Source organism: Gambusia affinis, linkage group LG17 (genome assembly GCF_019740435.1).
Source record: "Gambusia affinis linkage group LG17, SWU_Gaff_1.0, whole genome shotgun sequence".
NCBI lineage: Eukaryota > Metazoa > Chordata > Actinopteri > Cyprinodontiformes > Poeciliidae > Gambusia > Gambusia affinis.
Window position 1 is genome coordinate 10,711,163 of NC_057884.1, and position 24,368 is coordinate 10,735,530.

Here is a 24,368-nt window from a genome sequence, read left to right on the forward strand (position 1 = left end):
TCAAGAGACACTAGCCAAGGGCAAAATGTTCTCATACAAAACTATCACAAAATTACAAAACTTGACAGCTCTGCCACTTACTTTAGAACATAAGAAGATGGTATTGACACTACATAGATCTATAATAGACACATCATGCCATTTTTAGTTCTCACAGGATACAAACACCAACCACTTATGCTATTTCTGTAGGTCAGGCTGTAGTGCTTATAGCCTCGGCCAACAGTGTCTACCTTCTGATGTTCTAAAAGCGGAGGATGCCCTGCCTAAACCCAAACCTAGAAGAAACTTTAAAAGAAGCACAAAAAGTAGCACAACAAAGTAACAACATGAAAAGCTGTATACAAATACACTGAACATGGTGCGAGAAAAGTTCTTGAAACCACTTTCCATCTCTGTTTCTACTAAAAATAGAGATGGCAAGAGTATGTTTATCATGGGCTGACATGCTAATTTTGCATATTATGTTATGCAAGTCTGTATTCTCCATCCATCCATCCATTTTCTAATCACCCTTTGTCCCTAATGGGGTGGGGTGGGTTGCTGGTGCCTATCCCCAGCTATCGTTCCGGGTGAGAGGCGGGGTTCACCCTGGACAGGCCGCCAGTCTGTCGCACAAGTCTGTATTCTTCAAAATATATTTAAAAACAAAAACATATGCGTGCTTCAAACTAAAACATTTGCAAAGATTTAACAAGCCACGTTTCTAAGAACTGTCTCCATGCAGCAAGAGCTCATTTCATTTTTCCATTAGTCAAAGACCAAATTGTTTGCATGCATTCAAAGAAGATTAAGCACTGTTTGGTGACCTTCACCAAAGAGTGAATGTCAGTCTTTGGTAATATATTGTTGTCAATGAGAGCAGTCAACATGGTGGTTCATGTACAGAACATGAATTCAGGACTAATTTAAGCCCTGCTGTTTTCATTGTTTATCACTCAAACAGCTAGAGCAAACTTTAGGTGACCTTTGTGTTGTAATAACTACTTTTCTTTAAGTACAACATTAAATTATGGGGGCAGGTAAATATTTTCAAAAAGGGAAGAATCCTTTAAGAGTGTAGACAATTTTTACACATTCTGTTGACAGTTTCTTAAAGATTACTTGGACCTACTAAGATTGCAGAGTATGAAGATTAGCATGTATAGAACAAATCACCTTAAGAAAATCCAACACTTTTCTTCCTCTGATTATTATTATTTTTTATTATTATTATTAAATAAGTGTCACATTAGTTAAAAACTCCTTCACCACAAAAACGTACGACCTTGTCTTTGAAACTGAATAAATTGTATTATTTGATAGTACGTTTAAAGTTTTCATACCTGACAATTTGTGGAGATAAAATAAAAAATATATGAAGAGGTGAGTGTATGAAAAAGTCTATCTCTGCAATATGTGATCTAATTTAAAAAACAACTCTGCAGTGGAGAACAAACTCTGCCCAATTACAGCAAGCTTTTTCTATGAAAATGAATCTACAATAGGAACGAGTCTGTCGTTCTCGTTGAGAGACTGACAGGATCACAAAAATGTTAACTGGGAGACTCACCTCCACTGGAATTGACAACACTGTTTAAAGATAATGCAACAACACATAAAAATTCCCTGTTACTTTGAATATGAGTGTGACTCGACTTGAAGTTGCTCTTCAATATGGGAAAGACAAGAGAACTGGCAATTAAAGTAAGGTAAATGGCCACTGTTCAAGAACTTTGGTAAATAGTGGTATTTATGGCAACAATTTATTTAAATCTTTTGTACAGATCCTAAACAGAGGTGCTGTTTAGGTGCTGTTAAAACCTAAATAGAGAATTGCTCTTTTTTAAAAAAATATGCATTTTTCCGGCTATATTGATGTCTATAAGATGTCTGGCATTTCCTCTCTTATTGGTTGAAAAACTAAATCGGGCATGAGTTACTTCGGGCTTCATTGTACAATGATCTAGAGCAGAACATTATTATTTGTAGTTAATTTGCAAAAGCGAACTGTTTAATCTGATCTAACCAGAGAAACTAATCCTCCCATCCTAACCCCCAAACCCTAAAGACCGGCCAGTGGAGAACTGCAAGTGAACCGGCCCAACTGCCTGCATGTCCCTGAGCAACCATTGAATCCATTGTTGTCCAGGATCAGGTTACAGCCTCATCACATGTCCACACCCCACTCCTGGCAGTTTGCTCCTTTTCTGAACAAAGTTGGCTCCTAACACAAGGTTCCTTGACATGGATATCAAGAGAAGCCTTTCAGGAAGGAGGAGAGAAGAATACAGCCATGAAGTGGGGAAGAAAACCCTCCTTCTCAACCCACCATCTGCCTTACAGTTGGCTGTGTCTTTTCAGCCAGTAAGTCTCTGCGCCACACCGAGCTAATGGGAGATTGCGCAACTCCTTTCATCTAGTCAGCTGGGGCCCCAGCAGACAGCGCTTGAGCAGCTCAGATCCTCCTCTGAGCTGAGCTTCAAGGGCAGCCATTTTAGGAGCAGGCTATGTGTGCTTAGGTGTTCACAACATGGACCCGCAGATCTGATCCTCTTCCTGAAAGGCAGGCAGCCTGTCACTGGAGAGCTGCTGACAGAAATCTATCTGCCAGATATATGGCGGTGTACCCGAGCAGTCTGCCCACACAGCTCAGCAGAAAACATCTCCCACCCTCGCCAGGCTTGCTCTGCTTAGTCCTTTCATTTCTTGGGAACATTATCTCACACATCAGGAGATTTTCGAAGAAATGCTTGATTCCCCATCTCCGAGGGAAGGGAAGAATAGGTCAGAGCAGGCAGCATGCACCAAGAAAAGGAAAAAAATTAAAATGGAGAGCTACTGCTTTTTGTAGAAGCTGCCAACTAGCCTCCACGAGGGGGTCCAGAAATGTGAGGATTGTCTGAACTTTTTTATCCTGGACCTCTGCAACCCCAAGGAGAAGTAGGAGGAAAAAAAGGGGAGAAGATAGGAAAGCAAAACAGGGAGGGAGCATGACGGAGCCACCTGGTAGACCTTCACAAGACAAAGCCAGTGGACTGGGCTCCCCAGATTCCAAAGTCTACTGACGTTTGTTAATCACCAACCGGTCTCTCTGCATCAGCAAGCTCTGCCAGCAGTCACACCCTCTACTCAAACTGGCTGACAGCAGCTGCTCGGTCTGAAAGAGGGCCTTTGAATAAGCCAGCATTAAGCTGATTAGTAGTACAGAGGTTTTGTCCTTAACTGAGGGTTAGAACTACCACCTCATACCCTCCTGGGAGAGAGGAGTCCACAGACACGTTACATTATTATACGTCGGGGCATTCTGGCTGCAGATGAATCATCTGGCAAACAAGACAGGATGTGCGTCTTGTCAACCTGTGCTGCCTCAATAATTAATGACCAGCTGATTGAAAATGACAGCCTGGGTTTTAAAAGAAAAAAAGAGGGGGGGTGGGGGGGGACCAGCTAAAGCAGCAGATAGCGAGAATCGATTTCTGCAGAGATGAGATGACAGCATCAGCAAGGAATCAATGCGTTTTTAGTTCAAAGGAAGTTATTAAAGAAACTAAATGGAAGAAGTGCATAGATGGCCACACGATACTTCAAATTCAGATGGTGTTAGTTCATTCCATGTTCAGATTTACCCAGAAGACCTCGGAGAAAGCTCCCATTGTGTCTGCAGAGGAGCAAGTTGGCTTTGTGCACAAAGAGGAGAAACTGGAGAGCAAAACTGCTGCACTGATCATGATGGCTAAAAGGAGGGTTCACCGAAGCAGATCTGATGCAGTGCTTATTCTGCACACAGCACAAGCAGGTAGGATAATGACTTAAAGGACTAAAGCATAAAATTACCAAAGCTTTGAAACATGACCTCCATACCTTCAACGAAAAGCAGCCTCAAGAAGGAAAACCTGGGAGATTATCATCCAACATCTCTGTACAAATACATATGAGCTTCCTAAAACAAAGATGACAGAGTCTACAAGTTTGTGACAAATTGTCTACTTCAAATTGATATTTTAAAACTTAAGAAATTTGGAGTTTAACTGACCAAGTACCAGTCAAACTTCTGTTTACAATGGATTCACACTTCTTGACCCTTGTCATTCAACCACAAACTTAAATATAACTTAATGAGATTTTATTTGACAGACAAACACAAGGTCAAATGTCTTTGGGGGTATGTCTTGACTAGCTTTGCCAAACTAGAGACTGACATTTTGTTCATTTGTCCCAGAATACCTAAGAGTGTTCATTATCTATTCTTACTACAAACTCTCAGTTGGATTTAGGTGGACTTTCTAGCACATAAACATGGTGAATCTCTTTTGCAGACCAACAGGTTTTCCTCCAGGACTGCCTTGTTTTTAAATCCATCCATTTTCTTAACAGCTCAGCCTTGTTTCTGCTTAAGAAACAACATGATGCTTCCATCACCAAGCTTCACAGCATGGATGATGAGCTCAGATTGCAATGAAGTGTTAACTTGTACATCTTCTTCTACTCATCTCATACTGGAATTAAACAAAAACAACAACAAGAATTATCTCATGTGAACATGCATCTTTTTTCCATACATTTGCTCTGTTCGCTAAACTACAAACAGAACTTCTTGTTGCTTTCTAACCATTAATAACACTCACACCAGAGGATTGGATTTCTCTTCCAGAGTTAGACGGTTCTCTTGATGGACCCTTTGATCCTAATGCATTCTCTAACAAACTCCTTGTCAGTTTGGGTTGTTGGCTAATTTGTTTTTAGGTTAGTATACGGTACTCTACTTTCAGAGAGGAGTGTTCCTTCTATTAATGTGTCAACAACTTGGTCCTCATGATGTTGTTTGCTCACCGATGTTCACTAACAAACCTCTGAAGCCTTCACAGAACAGCTGGATATTTGCAGATTAAACTACACATCAATGGACTCATTTCTAATTAGGGTATTCTGAAGGAAGCTATATTTTATTAGAGGGGTTCAGAGCAAGAGGGGAGACTAAAAATGTTGAAGGTGTATGAATAGAATATTGATTATTATTTAATAATTACTGGCCAACGATCAAGCAAAGCTATTTACCTGCCCAGCAGTAATTTAATATGCTGAACATCACTCAGACTGTCAGTCTAATAGCACATCCTGGCATCAGCTTTTGAAAAAGGTGCGCCTCAAAAATCAAACAGGCCGCATGAGCCGACTGATGAAAAGTGTGAGATTTTGCGGGTGGGGGTTTGAAGCTCTCCGCTGTGATTATTTTATCATCAATGCATCACAGCCACCAGAGCCGAGGTGTCTGCTGTACAGCCCTACAAGACAAACAGGTTCACGACCGTCAGCTCCTGCGTGTTGGCACACAGACTCTCTGTGTAAATAACAACTATTCAGCTCCTGAGATAGGGAGGTTTGCACAGCCGTGCCAAAGACGGTGGTCCTATGTTTTCACAGTAACTCCTGCCACAGCATTCCCACCACCCCCTCATGGTAATCACTTTATTCGTAGATAAACTATCACATTTTGTTCAAAAACATGTCAAGTTATGGTACTCGGAGCATATGATATGTAAAGCAAGGTTCACATTACTTAGAATTATCTATACATGACTAAAATGTTAAAACATGGCAGAAGTTGAAACACCATGACGTAATATTAGGGTTTGAATGCAAATCTGGTGGAGAACAAAAGTCCAGACAGGTGTGAACACACCTTTAAGAGAAGGTACCTTACTTCTAAGGACACTTTAACCTGCTGAGATGTGACAAAGAACCACTGCGGATCAGAATTACTTGAGATTATTCCGTGCTGCTCGTAAAAATGTAAAACTATGCAGCAGGGAAATGTCATGTCGCTTACAGAGCAAACACATTTGATTTTCACAAAATTAAACCTGTTAATTGAGTGTACACCTCAACTCCTAATTTGCACCTATTGTTTCAACAACATCGCTTCCAGGTCCAAGATGATTTCCGGCTGATCTGCACGTAGCCGCCGACTTTAACTGTCAGAAGACTGGGAGGGGTTCTTCAGAACTTAAGCTTGTGTTTTTTAGAAGTAATTCATGGTGGATTTGGAGAAATTTCTGATCCTTCTGTCTTGACTCTTTCAAGCTTTACTGTCTTGACTGACAGTATCCAGGTCACACAGATATTTATTGGACTCTACCCTATGATTTATGTTTCTTGCACTTGAACAATGAATACTTTTGAAGACTTTTTAAACTGCATCTTTTTTGAGAGGCACATTCGAAACTTTGTCAACCTAAGTTAAAGATTTATAGATTATTAAACACTGAGTAGCAAAGAAGAAGTTTTGGTTTGATGAGCTTGTATGTAACACTTTTTTCTTCTGACTCATCCGTGAAAACCACGCTTCTGCTAGAGATTGAACACAGTGAAAAAATTAAGAACAAAGCAAAAATCGGCTAAAGTTACCAGCAAGCTTCTCATGCCTTGATTTTTAAAGCTACATTTGACCTCCTTGACATAGTGATGCTCCAAAACCGCTAAAACGTTCCACCACACAATTCTCGAACTAGAAAGACTTCCGTAAGATACCAAGTACTTGCTGTGTGCCATCAAGCTGCTGTATGTAGTGACAAAAAGGAGGTCAAACTCACGTACAGGATCATGTTTATTTCTTATAAACATAATCCTGTTTATAAAAATTCAACAGGATCATGTATGTAGTTATGAGTATCTTAAGGGGGGGCTGAAAAAAAAAAACCCTATGGTTTGGATACTAAAAAATAGCATATCTGATTTAAAATTAAAGTTTTGCAAGACATTTGCAAACCCTTTCAAGAGTTACCATGTCTGTCAGTAAAATAAAACTACCAACACATCTTACCAAGCCAGTCAAAAACAATTAGCTAATATTGCCTTGCTAACCTTATTCAACTTTACAAAAAGCAGAAGGGCAACTATTAATTTCATGCGATTATTTACAGATCATAGAATGATGTTAAACTAAAGTAGTTTTCTTTAAAAATGCTGTATGTCCTTTGCTGGTTTTAGCTTAAATTGCATCATAAAATTGTAGCATTAATTAGGTTTTCCACTTTATTCCTCAAGTCATTAATAGCTTGCAACAATTTCAAAATCAATCAGTATTACACAGATAAGGATTTATCTCTAGAAACACTGATAAGCCCTGCTTTAAAACTACTATAAATAAATATTATGAATAGTATGTTATTGATCTTGTATTTTATGTGGATACTTCCTCCACTCCACCCACTAAGACTCCTGTTTCAATTTTAGTAGTCTTTTAATTTCCCAATCTGTCATTTTTACTCAGATCAGTTCCTTTTTACTTGGAACAGACTTCAAATATATTTACAGAAAATACAATCCTGTCATTTCTCAAAAAAATAAATAATGCTAAATTATGAATTTTGTTTAGTTCTGAATTTCTGACGTTTCGCCTTGTTAAATGTAGAAAGACATCAAGTTGTAGTTTAATTGACAGTCTTGTATAATGATCCTAATAAAACCCGTCACTTGCACAGTATGAAGAACCTTTGCACACTTATTGTATGTGAAGGATCAATTCTTGGTGTTGAAATCAAGCATCTGCTGATGCAAGTGAGAGCCAAGTCAAGCCACAGCAAGAGGTATCTGTTTTGGCACCTTGGCTTTAATCATTCTCTTTCCCAGATACAACTGAGAGACTTTGAAAACAGCATTAAACTGACGTAAGGCCTCAATTTCAAAGTCAAAGTTTTTCAAAGTTTGATTTTCTTCTGTAGATTATTCTCAACCCGATCATTAGAGAATTCATAGAAATGGAGAATTCTGATCCTGTCTACATGTTAAACATCTGCATAAAAATATGCTCACTGAATCACACAACCAAGTGCTTAATAATGAAGTCTGACAGGTTGAAATGAATGAGAAACATCATGGTGGATTTGGTGCTTCACTCTGTGAAATACTGTAATTTTGACACAGTCGATTAACGTGAAACAAATTAACTTTGCTAAATATATCACATCTTTTTTTTTTTTTTTTTACATTTGGATGTTACATGTTATATAACATTTATCATATAATATATGTATACATATGTTATACATAAAACATATGGATGTTATTGCATCAAAAAAGTAACTGATCAGAAAGGAGAGAGCCCAGAACAACACAACAGATTAGTCAGGTTATTGATACAGTCAATAACCCAAAGAGAGCTGGGACCATAGTCTTAAAGGTTACCATGAGTAACACTCTACATACACTGTCAATGATTAAGTGTGAGCAAGGTCCCCCTGCTCAAACCAGCACATGTCCAGGCCTGTCTGAAGACTTCAAATGACCATCTGGATGATCCAGAGGAAGCATGGGAGAAGGTCATGAGGACAGATGAGACAAAAATATCTGGCCTCCGTCACTGTAAACAGAGGTTTCTGCACCAAACACTGCACATTCAAATCTGTTACAAAACTGTATCTACATTCTATGCGTCAGCAGATCAAAAGTTTCAGAGCGCAGACTAAAATGACAAAAAAAGAGAGAAAGAATTAGAAATGTTAAAAAAAGGATTTAAGGGGGAGTAGCCACACTTGTCTTCTTGATTACTTAAAAGAAATTATTTAAAAATGATTGATGTGTGTTTCCAGCAAAGCTGGTGGAAATATTGGTCTATGTAGTAAAGATGGCTTAACAAATATTTTGTAAACCCCAGTTGCCATCATCACACAATTTAGAGAAACATGAATATGCAGGATGGTGCAAATGAGGTAACCTATTCTGCTGGTTAAGGTCCTTTGTTAGACAGGTATTGAAATCTGTAGCTATGTCTTGTTGAAATACCTAGTCATCAAGTCATAGTCATCTCTACATAATGAGCCATGCTTTGATCCCACTGCACAACATGAAGCTCAATATTTCCAAGGAAAAGGCTCCCCGATCATGATGGAACCAATGTTGCTTCTCCAAAAATATATGTCTCTGATGCCAGTAAGTTTGGAAACCATCATGAATGACCACATTACTATTTTTTTTCATCTAATACAATGTTTTTCCACCTTTCCAGTTTCCTAATTTGTGGTCACTTGCAAAGTCCAAACAGGCAAATTTGGAGCACAGGAAGAAATGTGGCCTTTGAAGATATGTATGTTTTTTGTCATTTAAGTTTTTCTCTTGCAGATGCTGGCTTATGGTTACTGGCCTGAAGTGACCGTCACCAAGCGCCTCCATTACAAGGTCTAGTATCTGCCTGCATCCACTTAGCGAGAGTAGCGTTGCTCAATAAAAGAGCAGAATGGAAAAAATGATAACAAATGTTATAAAGAGAATTATTATAATAATCAATATGCAATAATACTTTTGCTTTTCTGCTTTAAACAAAAGTAATTAGACAACATCGTCATAGGAAGTTAAGTTCTTATAAATGCTGTGTTATTTGCACTCAAGTTAATCGTAACATGAGAATCTCATATCAGTCCAAGTCTAGTCAGAATAAATTCTTCTAGTCAGGAACCAGTAAGTGGAAGGATCCATGAACCAACTTAGAGACAGCAATGACACATTTTGAATGATGGTTCAAAGAAGAATTTACAATCTCAAGTTCGTTGGTACAAGCCCGGCCTACGGCACCGTAGTAAAACCTGCTGGTGACATACTGGTGCCAGATACCACGGGGCACCTTCAGGTCTTGTGGACTCCGCGCATTGGTGGGTCAAACCTGTTTTGGCAACAACCAAAGGACGGAGGGTGTTGTTTGTGTGTGTGTGTGTGCGTGTGCATGTGTGTGTTTTGGGGAAGATCAGACCAGTGTCTTCAAAGTATGTTATGGAGATTGTTTTCTCTCAAACAATCAGGCTACCCTTGGCTGCTCCAACACCACCCACACAAACCATTTCTCAGAAGACCAAAACAACAGGTTATCTTTGTTCAGCGACTCATTTCAATACTTGAAACCACATAGGATTCAGCTGACAAACATCCATTGGCTGAAAACAGACTCGGTCTGATGGAAAACCAAAACAAGTCAGACAAGGTGACTTCCACAGTCGCAGCTTCCTTGAGTTACAGAGTCACCACAGACATGAGTAGATGGTCAGGACAACTGAGTCACTCCTTCCACATGTGTGGGAAATATCAACACAATCCTCCTATTGGAGCTCTCACAAGTTTAATAAACATTATGCACCTATAAAAGAAATTATTTTCTGTGATTAACATTTAATTACCATCCACACATAAGTATAATCCACATACAATATCAAAAAGAGACAACTGTTTGGCTGACAATATAAACTATTTATTACGTCTTTCTGAGATATGTGTGGAAGAGACTGCGTGTCACAGCAATTACAGTCCCACAAAAACAAATGCTGCTTTTGAAAATGATTCCCATTTGCAACACAATTCTTTAGGATAGCGGTCACAAAGATGTGCATTACTAGGTGACCAGAAATATGGCCGCTGCTGGTCTGCAACAGTTAGCTGTGTAAATAAACAACACTTTGCTAACAGTTTGTTATGTTTACTTTAAAGGTGGTGACACATCAGTGCTGTGGTCAAAGCAGGTAGCAGCTTGAAGGCCCAAACAACACAATAAAATTAAATAATTCAACACTGTTAACACTTTACTTGTTTCCACACATTTACAACATAATTAAATTTTTTATGGTGAACAAACACAGGGAGCTGCAGGCCTTGAAACCACAGCAAAAGGGTAGCCAGGAAGTGTAATTAACATTTGGACTGTCGGCTAACATGCGCCCATCTGCACCTAAATTAACTGCCCTGCACACAACAATCAGTCAGCAGAGATTGTAGACACACACGCACACACAGACTGAGGTTACAGTTAAATTGCACAACTGGGTTTTTGGTGGATTATTTCAGTGGTCCCCAACCTTTTTATTACAGCGGACCGGCCAAAGCCTTCGTAAAGTGCGTTGTGAGCAAGACTCAACCCTCGGCATCCGGTGTACGATTTTCAAAATAAAAGCTCCTCCAGACTCAATACATAGAACGGACATATTTTATTAGTTCTTGCGCGGCCCGGTACCAATTGGTCCACGGACCGGTACCGGTCCGCGGCCCGGTGGTTGGGGACCACTGGATTATTTTACCTGAAGATTTAAAAACAAAAGAAGTGATATCAGAGCATCAACCCTGGATGGGGTCTCCAATCTATTAGTAAATAAATACAACAATAAAGTGTCTGTATAGCAAAAAACACTAGAGAGATACATATTTTTGGCAATTAAAGTACTTAGTAACTATATCAACATTTCTCCAATGATTGAAAGTAGTATTAATGTTATGAAGTGGTCCGGCCTGAGTCATAAGTTGAATGTTAAGAGAATAGGAGATTAGGGTGATGAATAGCGTGATGATAAGAAGGTCTTCTAACTTCAAAAACTTGGAACTCACCACCCAAGATAAATCCTGGAAATAGTCCTTGAAAACTATCATAAGAAAAGTTATATTACTGAAAAAAGTCCATTACTGAGAAGGATGTAGATAGTTGTTAGAAAGACATTTTTAATAAAGTATTTTTTTTTTAAATTATCCGAAAATACCAATCCTTTCACATTCCTTCATCTTTTGAGAGACGCTTGTCCCATTCCTTTCAGAAACTTTGCTTTCTGTTTGATGATTTTAAATCTAAATCTGCCAGAGTGTGAATAGTTTGGGGCTGAATTATTTTATACATACACAAATATTCAAATGTTAATCAAAAACTTGTTGTTTTTTTTAAAGTCTCAATCTGAATATTTAGCATGCGAACAGTTGAGATTAGAAACAGCAGTTTAAAACCTTCAGGGGGTTCTTCTGTATTTAGGTTGATTCAGAAGATTTATATCACTTCATAATCCTGGACTGACTGAATGTTGTTCAGATCCAGATCTGGATGGGGTGGGGGAAGGGACAGGGAAGTGTGCAAGACCATCTGTTGCAGGACTTCCTTTCTTCTTGCTGATGAAGATACGATAACCAATGTGTGGACTTTGAGCTAATATTCTGATGCAGAACTCATTGTGATTCAATAAGGGATTATTTTGTCATGGAGGATAATTCAACAGTTGAACTTAAGGAAAAAAATGGCTAATGAATATTCATTAAAACACATTTATGAACTGGCTTGCAAAGTCTTGATTTTGAGGTGCTGACAAAACAGTGTGATAAAAATTAAATACTTTGCCAAACTATCCTATTTAACACAATATCAACACAAAAATATCTGCCATATTACAATAGCATTACAGCACTTGTGTGATAAAGACCAGATAGATGGATGCTGACCTCATTCCTCTCTGCCTGAGCAGAGCTCTTTCCAAAAATGATGTGATCACATGGTGCGGCTCATTTGCGGAAGTCAGAACACGGAGAGATGAAACATTGATCCCACCTGCCCGATCAATGAGAGGGGCACATTTCAGAAGAGATGTGAGGAATCAATAATGCTCACTATGAACATTTTGTCATAACATTCATCACACGGCTCCTCAAATGAAATAAAAACGATGGGAAGGGTATGAAATTTCTAAACACCAAACATAATTCCTTTAAAAGGAGTCATTTCTGATTGGTAAAAAAAAAAAAAAAAGCATATTAGGAAGGATAACTAATAAGTATGAGCAAAACTTTGTAAACCAGTAAACCGACTATGAATTTCAGGCCCTGACCAGAGCAGACCAACCAGCTCTGGAGAGTCCAAAGTGTCCTCACATCATGGCAGAGACAACAAAATTATCCAAAAATAAAAACCGGCCACTTCTTTAAAAAAACCTCAAGCAATAATCTGGAGATAGACACTTCTCTCAAGGCTTATGACATTCTAGAAAGTAGGTCAACCTCTGCCCAACGTAGAGCATCTGACTAGAGACAGTCATCAATTACTTCCACATCAAAAACGCAGGTCCATCATGAAGTAAAACCACACCATTTGTGAAATCAGATCTGGTACATGCCTCCTCCCATGAGTCAAAAGTTCAGCTCAACTAATGAAATCCATCTTTGCTCAATTCAGAGTACCAACAGGTTTTTTTTTTTTCAAACTTTTCTATTTTCTTTTTTTTTTTTTTTGATGCAACAAAGAATTTAATTGAAGCAGTCGGTTTTTGTTGCTATGGAATTGCTTTGCATTGAGGTGCTACTTTGTTAACTTTGTGGATATATTTCAGCATAATTAAACAAAGTTAGTCACGGTGTTAACATTTTCCAAAAGAATCATGCAATTACAATTCTATTTAAAAGAATGGAATAGCTTTCAAATATGCCTAGATTGCCTGTGTAGGTTACAAATTAGGACAGAATTGTAAATGTAAATCAAGCTCTATCAATTTATATTGGAAGCTGTAAAAACTTGTGCTGTGACCCACTACAAAAAATTTGCATAATTTCAACTACTTTATTAAAATACTGCACAAAATAACCCAAAACTTATGTCTTAAGCATATTTAAAAATGGTAATAATAGCAGGAGGTCAAAAGTTAACTCATTTTCCAGGCATTATAAAAAAAGATTTCATCATCACGCTAATTTTGAGAATTGGTCAATTCAGGTTGAATTTGAAAATAACATCATAAATCAAAGCACTCAAAAATATAACATATCAAATAACCTATCACAAAATGTAGCATTCACCATCTCTTAAGAGACATCAGCTTAAACCTTGGTTAGAAAGTTTGTGCTTCCACACCAAGTCAGTTGATTTTTGGTGTTTCTGGAGCTAGAAAACAAACTATTCAGCTGATTTAAAAAGAGATTCCACTCCTCCTGAGATAAGTACACTATGGATTTAAGTTTTATTATTATTTTTCTATTATTTATTTGTATAAAAAAATCATGTGCTCTTTCAAATATTACAAACTCATCAAATATTACAACAGAGAGCTGCATCTGTGGAATCTCAAGCAGTTTCTAAACTCTCACTAAACTCTCACAATCTAGGTTCAGGACATTACCCTCAAGCCACAACTTTTTCTTGGCCTTCTTGTTTTGATTCTCTATACAAATGTCAGGAAATTTAATCTCTTCCAACTTAACAGCTGTGCACTCCATGTCCCAGTGCTCCACATTTACAAGTTAAGACTTCTACCTTGATTTCATCAGGCCACAAGTTCTGCTTCCTGGCTTGGGAATTAACCAGATGCTTGGAGAAATTAACATTAAAATAGACCTCATGGCCAGAAGACCTCTTTTATGTTGTTGCCTTGAGGAAAGATCAGAAGTATGCAGAGCACATAAAACTCAAGCTAAGTGCAAGCTGCAGACAGATTCAACCATACAGACCTTCAGTTATTTTTAGCATTGCTGTGGGCCTCTTGGTAGTTTTTTTTTTTTTTTTCCTTCTTCTTCAAAGCTTCCACTTAATAGGGCCATCCATCATAGGGAGATGACCTCAAGTAGACACGGCCTTCGTTCTGTCATTCTGTTCTTTTGTCACCATGTTTGTGGAATAGTTATGGGCTTTGATTGATTTTTCTAAATGTGTTACTCTCCTATCCAAGCTCAATTTGTGTGTCTATAGTGACATCAAGTTCTTTTTACAAGGTTCTAGTGAACATTCAGAAGATCTGCTCCATGATCCCAGTCTGCCTTAGAGGAGCCATAAATACATGTGCAGAGCCTTTCAGACACTGCAGTCCAGCAAGATTTGCTGATCTGTCTCCTGCCTGACCTTCACTTGTGTCACATTCAAAGTAAGAGAGGGAAACAGCTCATGTTAGCAGGAAAGGGATCGCTTACTTAAGTATTCCAGATAGATGAGTGAAGTTCTTGTCTGCACAGTTTGCAGCTTTATTTGCACTTTTTAAAAGAACCAATGCAGACAAAAAAACAAAATAAATTAAAAATCTCACTGTCAGTTCAGTTAATGCATAACAGCCTGAACATATGCCACCTCTGTAATGGAGGACAACTAGCAGAGCCATTTTGATCTTTGAACCTCAAAGCATCCAGCTGACTGAGGGCTCCAAGCCAGTCCTGAGATCAAAACCAGAAGGAAGGTGGAAGGGAGGAGGGAGAAAGCTGCGCCTCAAACATGAATTGCTAGTTGGAATCATACAGCCATCATCTCAGAAACATCTGGATCATCTATACTGCAGGCAAAGAGTTCTTGCGTTCAGGGCTCCTACACCATTTCCATTTGAAACTTCAATTTTTCCCATGTTTTAGATAATAGAGGGTAAAACATTTATCTTAAAAAGGATTGTATGATAGTCAAGTTTTATGTGTTTGGCAAATCATGACACAAAACAGCTTAAATTGGCTGCTGATATGGCAGTTTTACTGCTTTTTAGGAATACCTCAATTGTGGAAGCTTTGCACAATTGGTCCATAAGCTGCATCACAGAGACCATTCCCTATTAGCTGCAACTCAAACAACCAAAGTAATCAATTGTTCAAAAACAGTGGCCAGTAGGATCAGTCAGTTATTTTACTCAATGACCAGGCTAACAACGATTAGCAGCAGCAGCCAACAGCAATGCTTGTCTCTGCATTTCATACTCAAAAAAATAAATAAATAAAATAAGCTGTACAATCTGTTAAAAAAGAGTCAGTGAGAAACAAATTACTGGAAATGCAAATAAATCATTTATTAGTGCGGATATCACAAAGTCATAAACATACGGCTGCCATATTAGATTTTTGAGGATGGGGATAGAGGGTGGCCTCCACCTCCCCCATATGAAATCTCTGCTTAATGTGAATTTTTTTACTTCTCCCCAACTTTAAACTTGGGACATTTTCACCTCTGAACAAAAATTGACTGCACCTCAAAACTGCTAAAAGTTTATTCACGTCTTTAGTGACAACGGCAGCATATGGAAGAAGACCAGGTCCCGTTGGTGAACTATTTAAAGATGTCTTGACAATATGGCTGTGGTTTAATTAGTGTAACAATAGCATATAGTGTTATAAAAAACAGCACAACTACCCTACAGACGCTTTACAACACAGTTGCCTTACAACTCGCTTTGTTATTGTGGTCATTTTATTGTTAAAAACAGCAGGTGTAAAACAGACCCAGTTTTAAGAATCACAGGTCCTGTTTAATGCAGGATTTATGTTGTAAAGCTGTGAAATGACTTATTCTTTTAATGACTGTTCCTCCACTTTTAGGCTCTCAGACAATAAAGTTAAAAGGTTAAAGACCAGATTTGATGATGCAATTTATAGATAAATGTAACTTCTTTTTTTTTTAAGAAATCTTTACCTTTTAGAAAACGTGTTAATGAATAAAGGATAGAAATCTAAACTTTAGATTTAAAGTTTGGTGCACTTCTTCTGCACCAATCGTGACATTAAAAGTGTTAAAAGCACACTATGTATTGAAGTTCACCAGATAAGACACACCTTGTGTGTTGAGCTCTTTATCTGTGGCAGATGGTTACCTGGCATCACACATGCAGTGAGATCAGTGAACTTGCTCCGGATTTATTTTTTTTTCCAGTCCTTCATTACAACACAAGACATTTTCTTTTCCCAATATTTCCAGCTCTCTTTTTTTCCACATTTCTGTGTAAAGCTGCACTGGGGGAAAGAAAAAAAAAAGAGAGAGAGAGAGAGGGAGAAAGAAGCCGGCCATCATGGAACAAGTAACCTTGCTCCAAGGGTAGCCTTTGTGCTCAGCAAAGGGCTCTGAATGTTCCTTCTGAAAAGAGGGACGACTGCAGCACAGAGCACTTGGTGACAACATTTGGCCTCTTTTTGCTTAGACGATAATGACCGGGCAGATTACGAAGAAGCAGGCATTTAAGGGCCATCATCTGCACTGTTACCGTCTTCAGGTTGTCATGGTGAAGACTATCAAGAAAAATGCTGCCAGAATACGATCTTTCACATCTGCTTTTGGATGTGATTCTCAGAGATATTTATGTGACCTTCAGGGCTGACATGTTCAGAAAACATCAAGCTGGAGAATCCCTGAGCAAGAGCCTCCCGGGTGTGAAGGTTAGGTAACAAAGACCCTGACGCACCCTTTGTTTTTTGGTGCGATACCAAAAATGAAATAAATAACATAAATTGAACCTTTTCAATTGCAGCAAGTGAAAATAGCTCCCAACACAAATCAAGACTAAATGAGGAAGCAAGTCTACTGAGCAGTAACCTGAAAGTCTTCTGCTCAGCCTTCTCTTAGCATAGTCACCTCACTTGGCTGCTCTCGCGTCTCTCCCTCTCGAGGCTGACAGAATTATCTTCTGCATCAGAGCCGAGGCTGGGCCAACGCTCCACACAGAGGACTCCATTTCACACAGCCAGACCCCGCAGCGGCCGAGGAGACACAGCCAATCGCGCTGGAGTATTAGTGGCACGGCCGGCCAGCCATTTTGTGCTCCTCAAGGTCTTTGACCGTCCTGCTCGAGCCGAGTGGAGGAGCTGCTCGCCTCTGCTATCCTGTTACACAGATGGAAGTGTTTAGCTTTAAGAGCGCAGACCTGAGCAAGCAGCTTCCCCTCCTGCCGGTTCCTTCTGCAGGCTGTCATGACCGAGACGCAGAAAGCAGAAGTGAGATGTGTGGTTTTGATCTCAGCAAACCATGAGAGAAGCTGAAGACAGGATCCAAAGTCTGGTTAGCTTGCTTCTAAAAAGCTACAGCAATCCTGTCATCGAAAAAACATTAAGATGATGCATGGAAGCTTGTTTAAATAAGATGTTTGCGTTACCAAATAAAATGAGAGAGAGGGAAAAAAAGCATTTGTAGTATGAAGGATGGATCTCAAGAGCAACCCTTTGCAACATCATGAAATACTCCAAAAATGATTAAGTGCAGAATTTAATTAATAGCTCCAGGCATGATTATTTTTACTATTTTGCAATGGAAGGTAGGCAGATATTTTTAGTTTTCTCAAGAGCTTTCTTAACTTAAGGTTTTAAAAAAATAATTCAGAGAAATTAAACTTCATACAAAAGTAGGCTAAAGGGTAAAAAAACCCAACAACAACAAAAAAACAAGCAAGTCCAACCAGACCATATCCACTGTCGGACGAGAGAGCTGAGTCAGAGCTCCTGAAATTGAAGCTCATCAGCTCCTGCATGGGCTAAACAAACACGACCAAGGAGACAAGGACAGACCTTACAGAGAAACCAGGAAGTGCTTTTCCACAAGGACAATTAGTCCAGGAAACCTTACATTCCACGCAGCCTTGGAAAGCGGCTTCTCCAAGGAAACGGCTTCCTCACACAAATCAATCTGCTGCCGTCTCTAAGCTTCTGCATCGTTTCACAAACAAACTCCATGGATTACTCACAAAATGCCACGTGATGCAGCATCTCGCAAAAGTATTCACAACCACTGAACTATTTGGCATTTTGTCACGCTCAGACTTCAATGTATATCTTTGAGATACACCACGTTTAAGTAAAGCAAAAGACTCAAGTGCTAGGAAAAGGTGTGCATGTATTCAACCCTTTTAATCTGCTCCCCATGAATGAAATCCTCTGCAACCAATCAGCTTCTGAAGTCAAACTAACTTTTAAACAAAGTCCACCCGCACGTAATTTCACCTCCGTTTAAATACAGCTGTTCTCTGAAGGCCTAAGAGGCTGGATAGAAACCATCAGTGAAGAACAAGCATTATGAAAACTGAAGAACACAGCAGATGGGTCAAGGATATAGATGAGAAGTTGTTTAAATATTATGAGTTAGGATAATCTCATGGAGCGCGGTTTGATCAATCATCTAAAAATGTTAACAGCATGGCACAACAGCAAAAACCTACCACAGGGGTGGGCACTCCTGGTCCTCGAGCGCCGGTGTCCTGCAACTCTTAGAGTCTCCCTGGTCCAACACACCTGAATCCAACAGCTGAATCACGTCCCAAGTAAAGTCAAGTTCTCCAGAGTCCTGCTAATGACCTCATTATTTGACTCCGGTGTGTTGAAGTAGAGATGCATCTAAAAGTTGCAGAACAACGGCCCTCGAGGACCAGAGGTGTCCACCCCTGACCTACCAGGACATGACTGACAATTAGAGAAGAAACATAAAGACTGCCATAATAACTCTACAGGAGCTACGGGAGGTGACATCTCAGGAGGTAGAATCCACTGGCAATATTTTGTCCACTAATCTGCATTTAACCGGCCTCGCCTTTCTAGAAGAGTAGCAAGAAAAAAGTCATTATTGAAAGAAAGCAATGAGAAGTATTCAGATGACTCAGCAATTATCTAGAAGAAGGCGTTCTGGTCAGAGGAAACAACATTTCCATTTTCTTGCCTACTTGCAAACTGTACAACTCTCACTATGAAACACAGTGTTGGTAGCTTCATCGTGTAGGAATGATTTTCTTCAGCAGACACAAGGATGCTGTTCCGAATTGATATGAAGACGAATCAAGATCAATTTGGATCGACACGTAAAAATTGAAGCTCTCTGTCAAGTCTGACAGAGTTTGAGCTATTTTGCGATAATCAAGAAGTGATCATTTCAGTACCCCAAAAGACTTGCAGCTATAAGTGTAACAAAAGGTTTCATGAAGCACTCACCAGGGAGGTTTAGGGCTAAAGTTCAAGGGGTATGAATACTTGTGCAAAGAACCTTTCATTATCTCAAAGGTTCCAGACATTAAGCCCACTTTATTTCAAATATGTCTCTACTGACTTAAAGCAAAAGGCATCTCCAATTCTGCATTTCTTTCCCAGAAACAAATCACCAGACAAAAAAAAAAAGAGCTGCAGGATGCACTGAAGGGTTTCTTGTGAGTTGCACTCAGTGGACAACTGCCAGAAAACACTGCAATGCTGACTTCCTTGTAAGCCTGACATGGCAGTTACTTCAGTTACAGGAGGTGGGTGAGGTTACAAGCTCATCAGGACGGAGCACTTCAGAGTAACCACCCAGAGGACAAGGGAAGCAGTAAACCCCCACATAAAAAATAACCAAATAGCTCAAAATAAAAACTCAGACCAGATTACAATCAGAATGCAGTAAAAACCTTCAAAGTTTATTGAAGATGAGAGGAGGTGAGCTTGTTCTTCTGCTTCTCTAGCTCTACCAAACTGACCTCTTGAGGCAACTCAACAAGTTTGAGAAGGGAAAGAAAGACGAGAGACGCATCAATATTAACTTACCACAGGGACCTCCTTTCCGAGTTTCTAAATATTTAATCGTGGATGGACAGCTCTGTTGTCTCAGAGGCCGAGCCAGTGTGGATCTCTCTCTACAAGACCAGTCCTGTTCCTGCTCAATGAAGGCCTTGTCCAGAGGCACCACACTGCCTAAGGAACGGGCGTCTCCAAAGAAGCCTGAGGGTTTTTTTTCTCCCTTTCCTCTCTCCACCACAGGCAGCTCGAGGCAGACAGAGTAGGTTTACTGTGTCCTACTGCAGAAGGACATTAAATCATGATGAATTTGGAAACCATAGGACTCCTCATTCGTCTCACAAGACACCTTGTCACATCTGCACAGTCATCTCAGATCAGGATTTCCAAAAAAAATCTACTCCTTAGGTACATACATGTTGAGGAAACAACTGCCCTGAGATACAAACACTTTTTTTTCTTCCAGGAGGGGAAGCACAGTGAAACTGTGATCTTCAGATGGAAAGCAAAGAGGAGGAACCAGTTCTGCAGCAGTGTAACGTGGCAACTGACAACAGAAACTGGAATGACACCGCTACTTAGCCACTTCCTTGTTCCACCAAATACCCAGACATGATGGTGCACTTAGGTCTCTAAGCAGGCCAAAAGTTACACAGCAGACAGATCACACTGCAAATCATATCGCAGTTTGAACACAATCTCAAATGATTAGGCTTCAGAGCCTCAAAATGAACAACGGAAGAGACAAAAAAGGAACAAAATTTGGCTGCAGTGTTTATCTGGACAGCGCTTTGGTTGGTAGTGGAACAGCAAGCAAAGCCGGGCTGCATCTCATGTGCCATGTATCACGTCAAGAAAGCGCTCACTGGAGCATTTCAATTTGCTTTTGTGCGTCTCTCCTGGCCTCCTTCACTGCCCCAGGTAGAGAAGAATGGAGGAGTGCATCATGCGGTGTGAGTGTGTGCATGAGTGAGGTCAGGACAAGGGGAGGAGGAGGGGAGACGTGTACGTGTGAGAAAGAAAGGAGGAGGTAAAGAGCAGAAAGATAGAGAAACGGGTGGCTGATGAGCTTCATGACCACTTCCTTCCAGCATTCAAACCATCACAGAGGTCTCTGGGGCTGTTTGATCCTCCGCTTTACCAGTTAAAATGATCAAAACACCTCACAAACGCAATGGCTTTAGCATTTTTGGCCTCAGTGCTGTCACCTCAATGCTGAATTTTGGTGTTAATTTATATCGGGACAATTGAGCTACTAAAATAGATCACAGATTTGGACAAACGTTTATAAATGTTAGTTATGGGTTGCTGTGAAGAGGCACTCAGCTCCTTCACTTCAGGTAAATGGCTCCTGCAAGATCTTTAAGTGATATACAAAAGTCGTTTATTGAATAGGAAGCCCAAAATTGTTGAACATTTTTTTCCATTCATTGCTTCTCCATCATTTGTTTAGTTGATAAATGAGCCGCTTTCATTATTTTCTTGCTCCAGCAAAGGAGTTCAGGTGGTAATATGCTGTGAAAAACACCTGCAAAAACTACTGAATAGCGATGCAGCAATCTGATCATTTTCACATCAGAGATCAGGAGGTCAAACGATTTAAAAATATGAAAAAAAGTCTATTTTAACAATATTTTTGAGATGCGTGCAACAAAGCCAAGAGCTTTGGTAGAATTTATCTTCTAAACCTTGCAGTTCTGATAAATAAATTAAAAAGAAATCAAAATCACCTGTCAGATTTTTTAAAAAGTAAAGGAGGAAGACTGATGTGCATCTCTACCTACTTAATAAAGAAACAGTAAGGAGGATTGAAAATGAATTCCCTAGATAACCATAGTTTTGCAATTATAATCAATGTGTTCTTACGTTATCCACAACCAGCTCCATCATTTATATTGAGAAAATTTGGATTGTGAAAAGAGATGTTAAAGGCTGGCAAAACATATAATCAGTAACATTTTCTATGTAAACTGGATTCTGTTCACAGCATCACACACCAGAGTTCAGAAACACCTATTTAACTTAAATTTAGTAAGTTTTATTTAACTTGCTAAAGTTGTAGAATAAATAAAACTTGCAAGATTAAGTAAGGGAAGATGATTTTGGATTAATGTAGGCCTCAAACGTAAATCACAATTATCCATAAAAAAACGTCCTTAACTAACAAGTTTAAACCTAATTTGATGAAATGTAAAAAAATAAACAAAAAATGAAAGTATAAAATATTTTTCTCTAAAAAAATTCAGAGCTTAGGTATGGCTTTAGAAAATTAATCTACTGGAGTTGCATGCAGAGAAAATATAGAAAGGAACAAAAAGAAAAGAGTCTGCTCTTAAGGAGGGAGCCATTAAGGGTTCACCAAAGGACGTACTTCTATTTTTTCCCCTTACTCTGTATTTATGTCTTTTATTTCACTGCATGTAAAACACCTCATCACTAACTTTAATTATGTCGATTACTTATTGTGACCATAAAGCCCAATCAGTGTCGTAATCACTATCATCGTTCTGGTCTCAATTTTTAAACCAGATCCTTTTAATGCATGATCCAAATCCCATTTTGGATGAGAGTTCAAAGGTCTTCAAAAGTCCTGTTACCTTTTATGTAGAACTTTAGGATTATTGTCCTATTTGTTGAATGAGAACATTTCTATGTTTATTCTGAATCTAATATTGTAAGAAAAAAAAGGTTTTTTAGGACATGTGCAAAATTATAAAGTAAAGAACATTAAATGAGTATAACTTTAGCTGAAGGTGTGAATAATGATTTTGAAACAAACTGGGTGAAAAGTGGAAGCAAAGTTTCCATATGAACATTAAGAGGCTTCAATTACAGATTGCCAAATCAAAGAAATGATCAGCTTATTGGCAATTATTAGCTTTATGGTCTTTTTGGTTCAGTTTCTGATGATCAAATTACAGATTAATCGATTGACATTTAGAACAAAATGGTGCTTCCTCTTCTTTATATGAAATGCATGGTGAGATGTTCCTCTATTGTGCTATAAAACCGACACAGCAAGCAAACAGACTTCAGGAGCTTGATAGACTCTGCAACCCAAAGGTGGAATCCTATCAATCGACTGTTTGTGGAGAAAAAAAATAAATAACAGATAAGGAATGTGTTGCAGACTTGTGAAAGTTGAAGCTTGAGCTGGAAGTGCAAACTCAGAGCACGAGTTATCTGTGTGGACGCTGGAGCTTCCTCCACCAAAAGACCTTAATCACCCCTTGAGCATGCAATCCCCAAGCTCATTTGCAGCAACTTCTAGCAGACTAGATTCGCCGCAGCCAGCCTGTCTTGCCAGACGAATGTGTCTACCACAGCAGATTCTCGCCTGCTCGTCCTCTATCGGCTCCTCCTCGAGAACTTGTCTGCCCTACCGAGGTGGGGAGAGAAGGAGCGTGGCCACCATTTTGATTGCTCTTCCCAGCCCCAGCCTTGTCGCAGCACACCGTGTCAAGCTCACAGGCTTCTTGTCAGCAAGATTTCACACAGTGGCTAGGAAAGCTGCAGAACACACACACACATACACACACTCCTTTCAATCTCCAGGCAGGCTGGACACCTTCAGTCTATTATGCACACAAAGTCACCTAAGGCTGAGCAGATAATACAGAGCATGTTCATGCATGACACCTAATCTCTAAATGGCTCAAAAACCACATCAATACAAGTAATTATGTAATAACATGAACATGTGCAGCCCAGATCTCCACTCCCTCGAGTCCAAGCTATCATAAGTTGTAACGATCTGCTTTTATTTTAATGAAAACCGCTAAAGAGGGCCGTATGGGGCAGCCTGGAAACGGATCAAAAACAAAGCAAGAAACATCATTAGAATTTCCTACAAGAAACCGCCTGCAACAGCCGTTGCTTCACTCACACACACACAAACACGCACCCACACACAAAAACAGAAGAGCGTGCGTACGTGCGTGTTGATTCCTTAACTACCTGCAAGACCAAAAAACAAAAAACGGCATGATCTGCTTTTAAAATTCTATCATATCCCCATGTCCACCTGTAGATAGAGTCATGGTTGGGAAAATGATCAACAAGCAGCGCTGGTGCAGGTTGGGCTGCTCTCAGTGGTATTCAAGAAGTAACTTTGGCAGAGTAATGTGCTAGATAATTAAAAACAAAAGATTTGGGATATAATGCCAACAGCCAAAAAGAGGAGCTGTCCAAGCATATTGACTGTTGCTTCATCAAAACATCATAAAACAAGAGTAGAGGAAGAAATATGAAGATGTCCTTGTACAAACTTAATAGTGGGTCCATTTAACACTAAACTATGAACTGGCACCTAGAAATGACGACAAACCTAACCTAATGTGTTCCAGTTAAATAAGAAAACTGTAGGATATCCAAATTAATATGATCAGTGACCAAATGAACTACAATTAGCA

General features: G+C 39.3%; 1 protein-coding gene across 5 annotated transcripts in view; it reads right to left on the reverse strand.

The window, feature by feature from the left end:
- The window catches only part of znf462 (zinc finger protein 462), a 53,306-nt gene that overhangs the window by 25,623 nt on the left and 3,315 nt on the right, over positions 1 to 24,368 (reverse strand). Inside the window, exon 1 of one of the 5 annotated variants that reach the window (XM_044096533.1) lies at positions 17,066 to 17,554. The exons of the other annotated variants lie outside the window; for them this stretch is intronic. The gene's annotated coding sequence lies outside the window, so the exon portion shown is untranslated. Of the gene's footprint in view, positions 1 to 17,065; positions 17,555 to 24,368 lie in introns of those variants that run through there. 5 annotated transcript variants of the gene reach the window in all.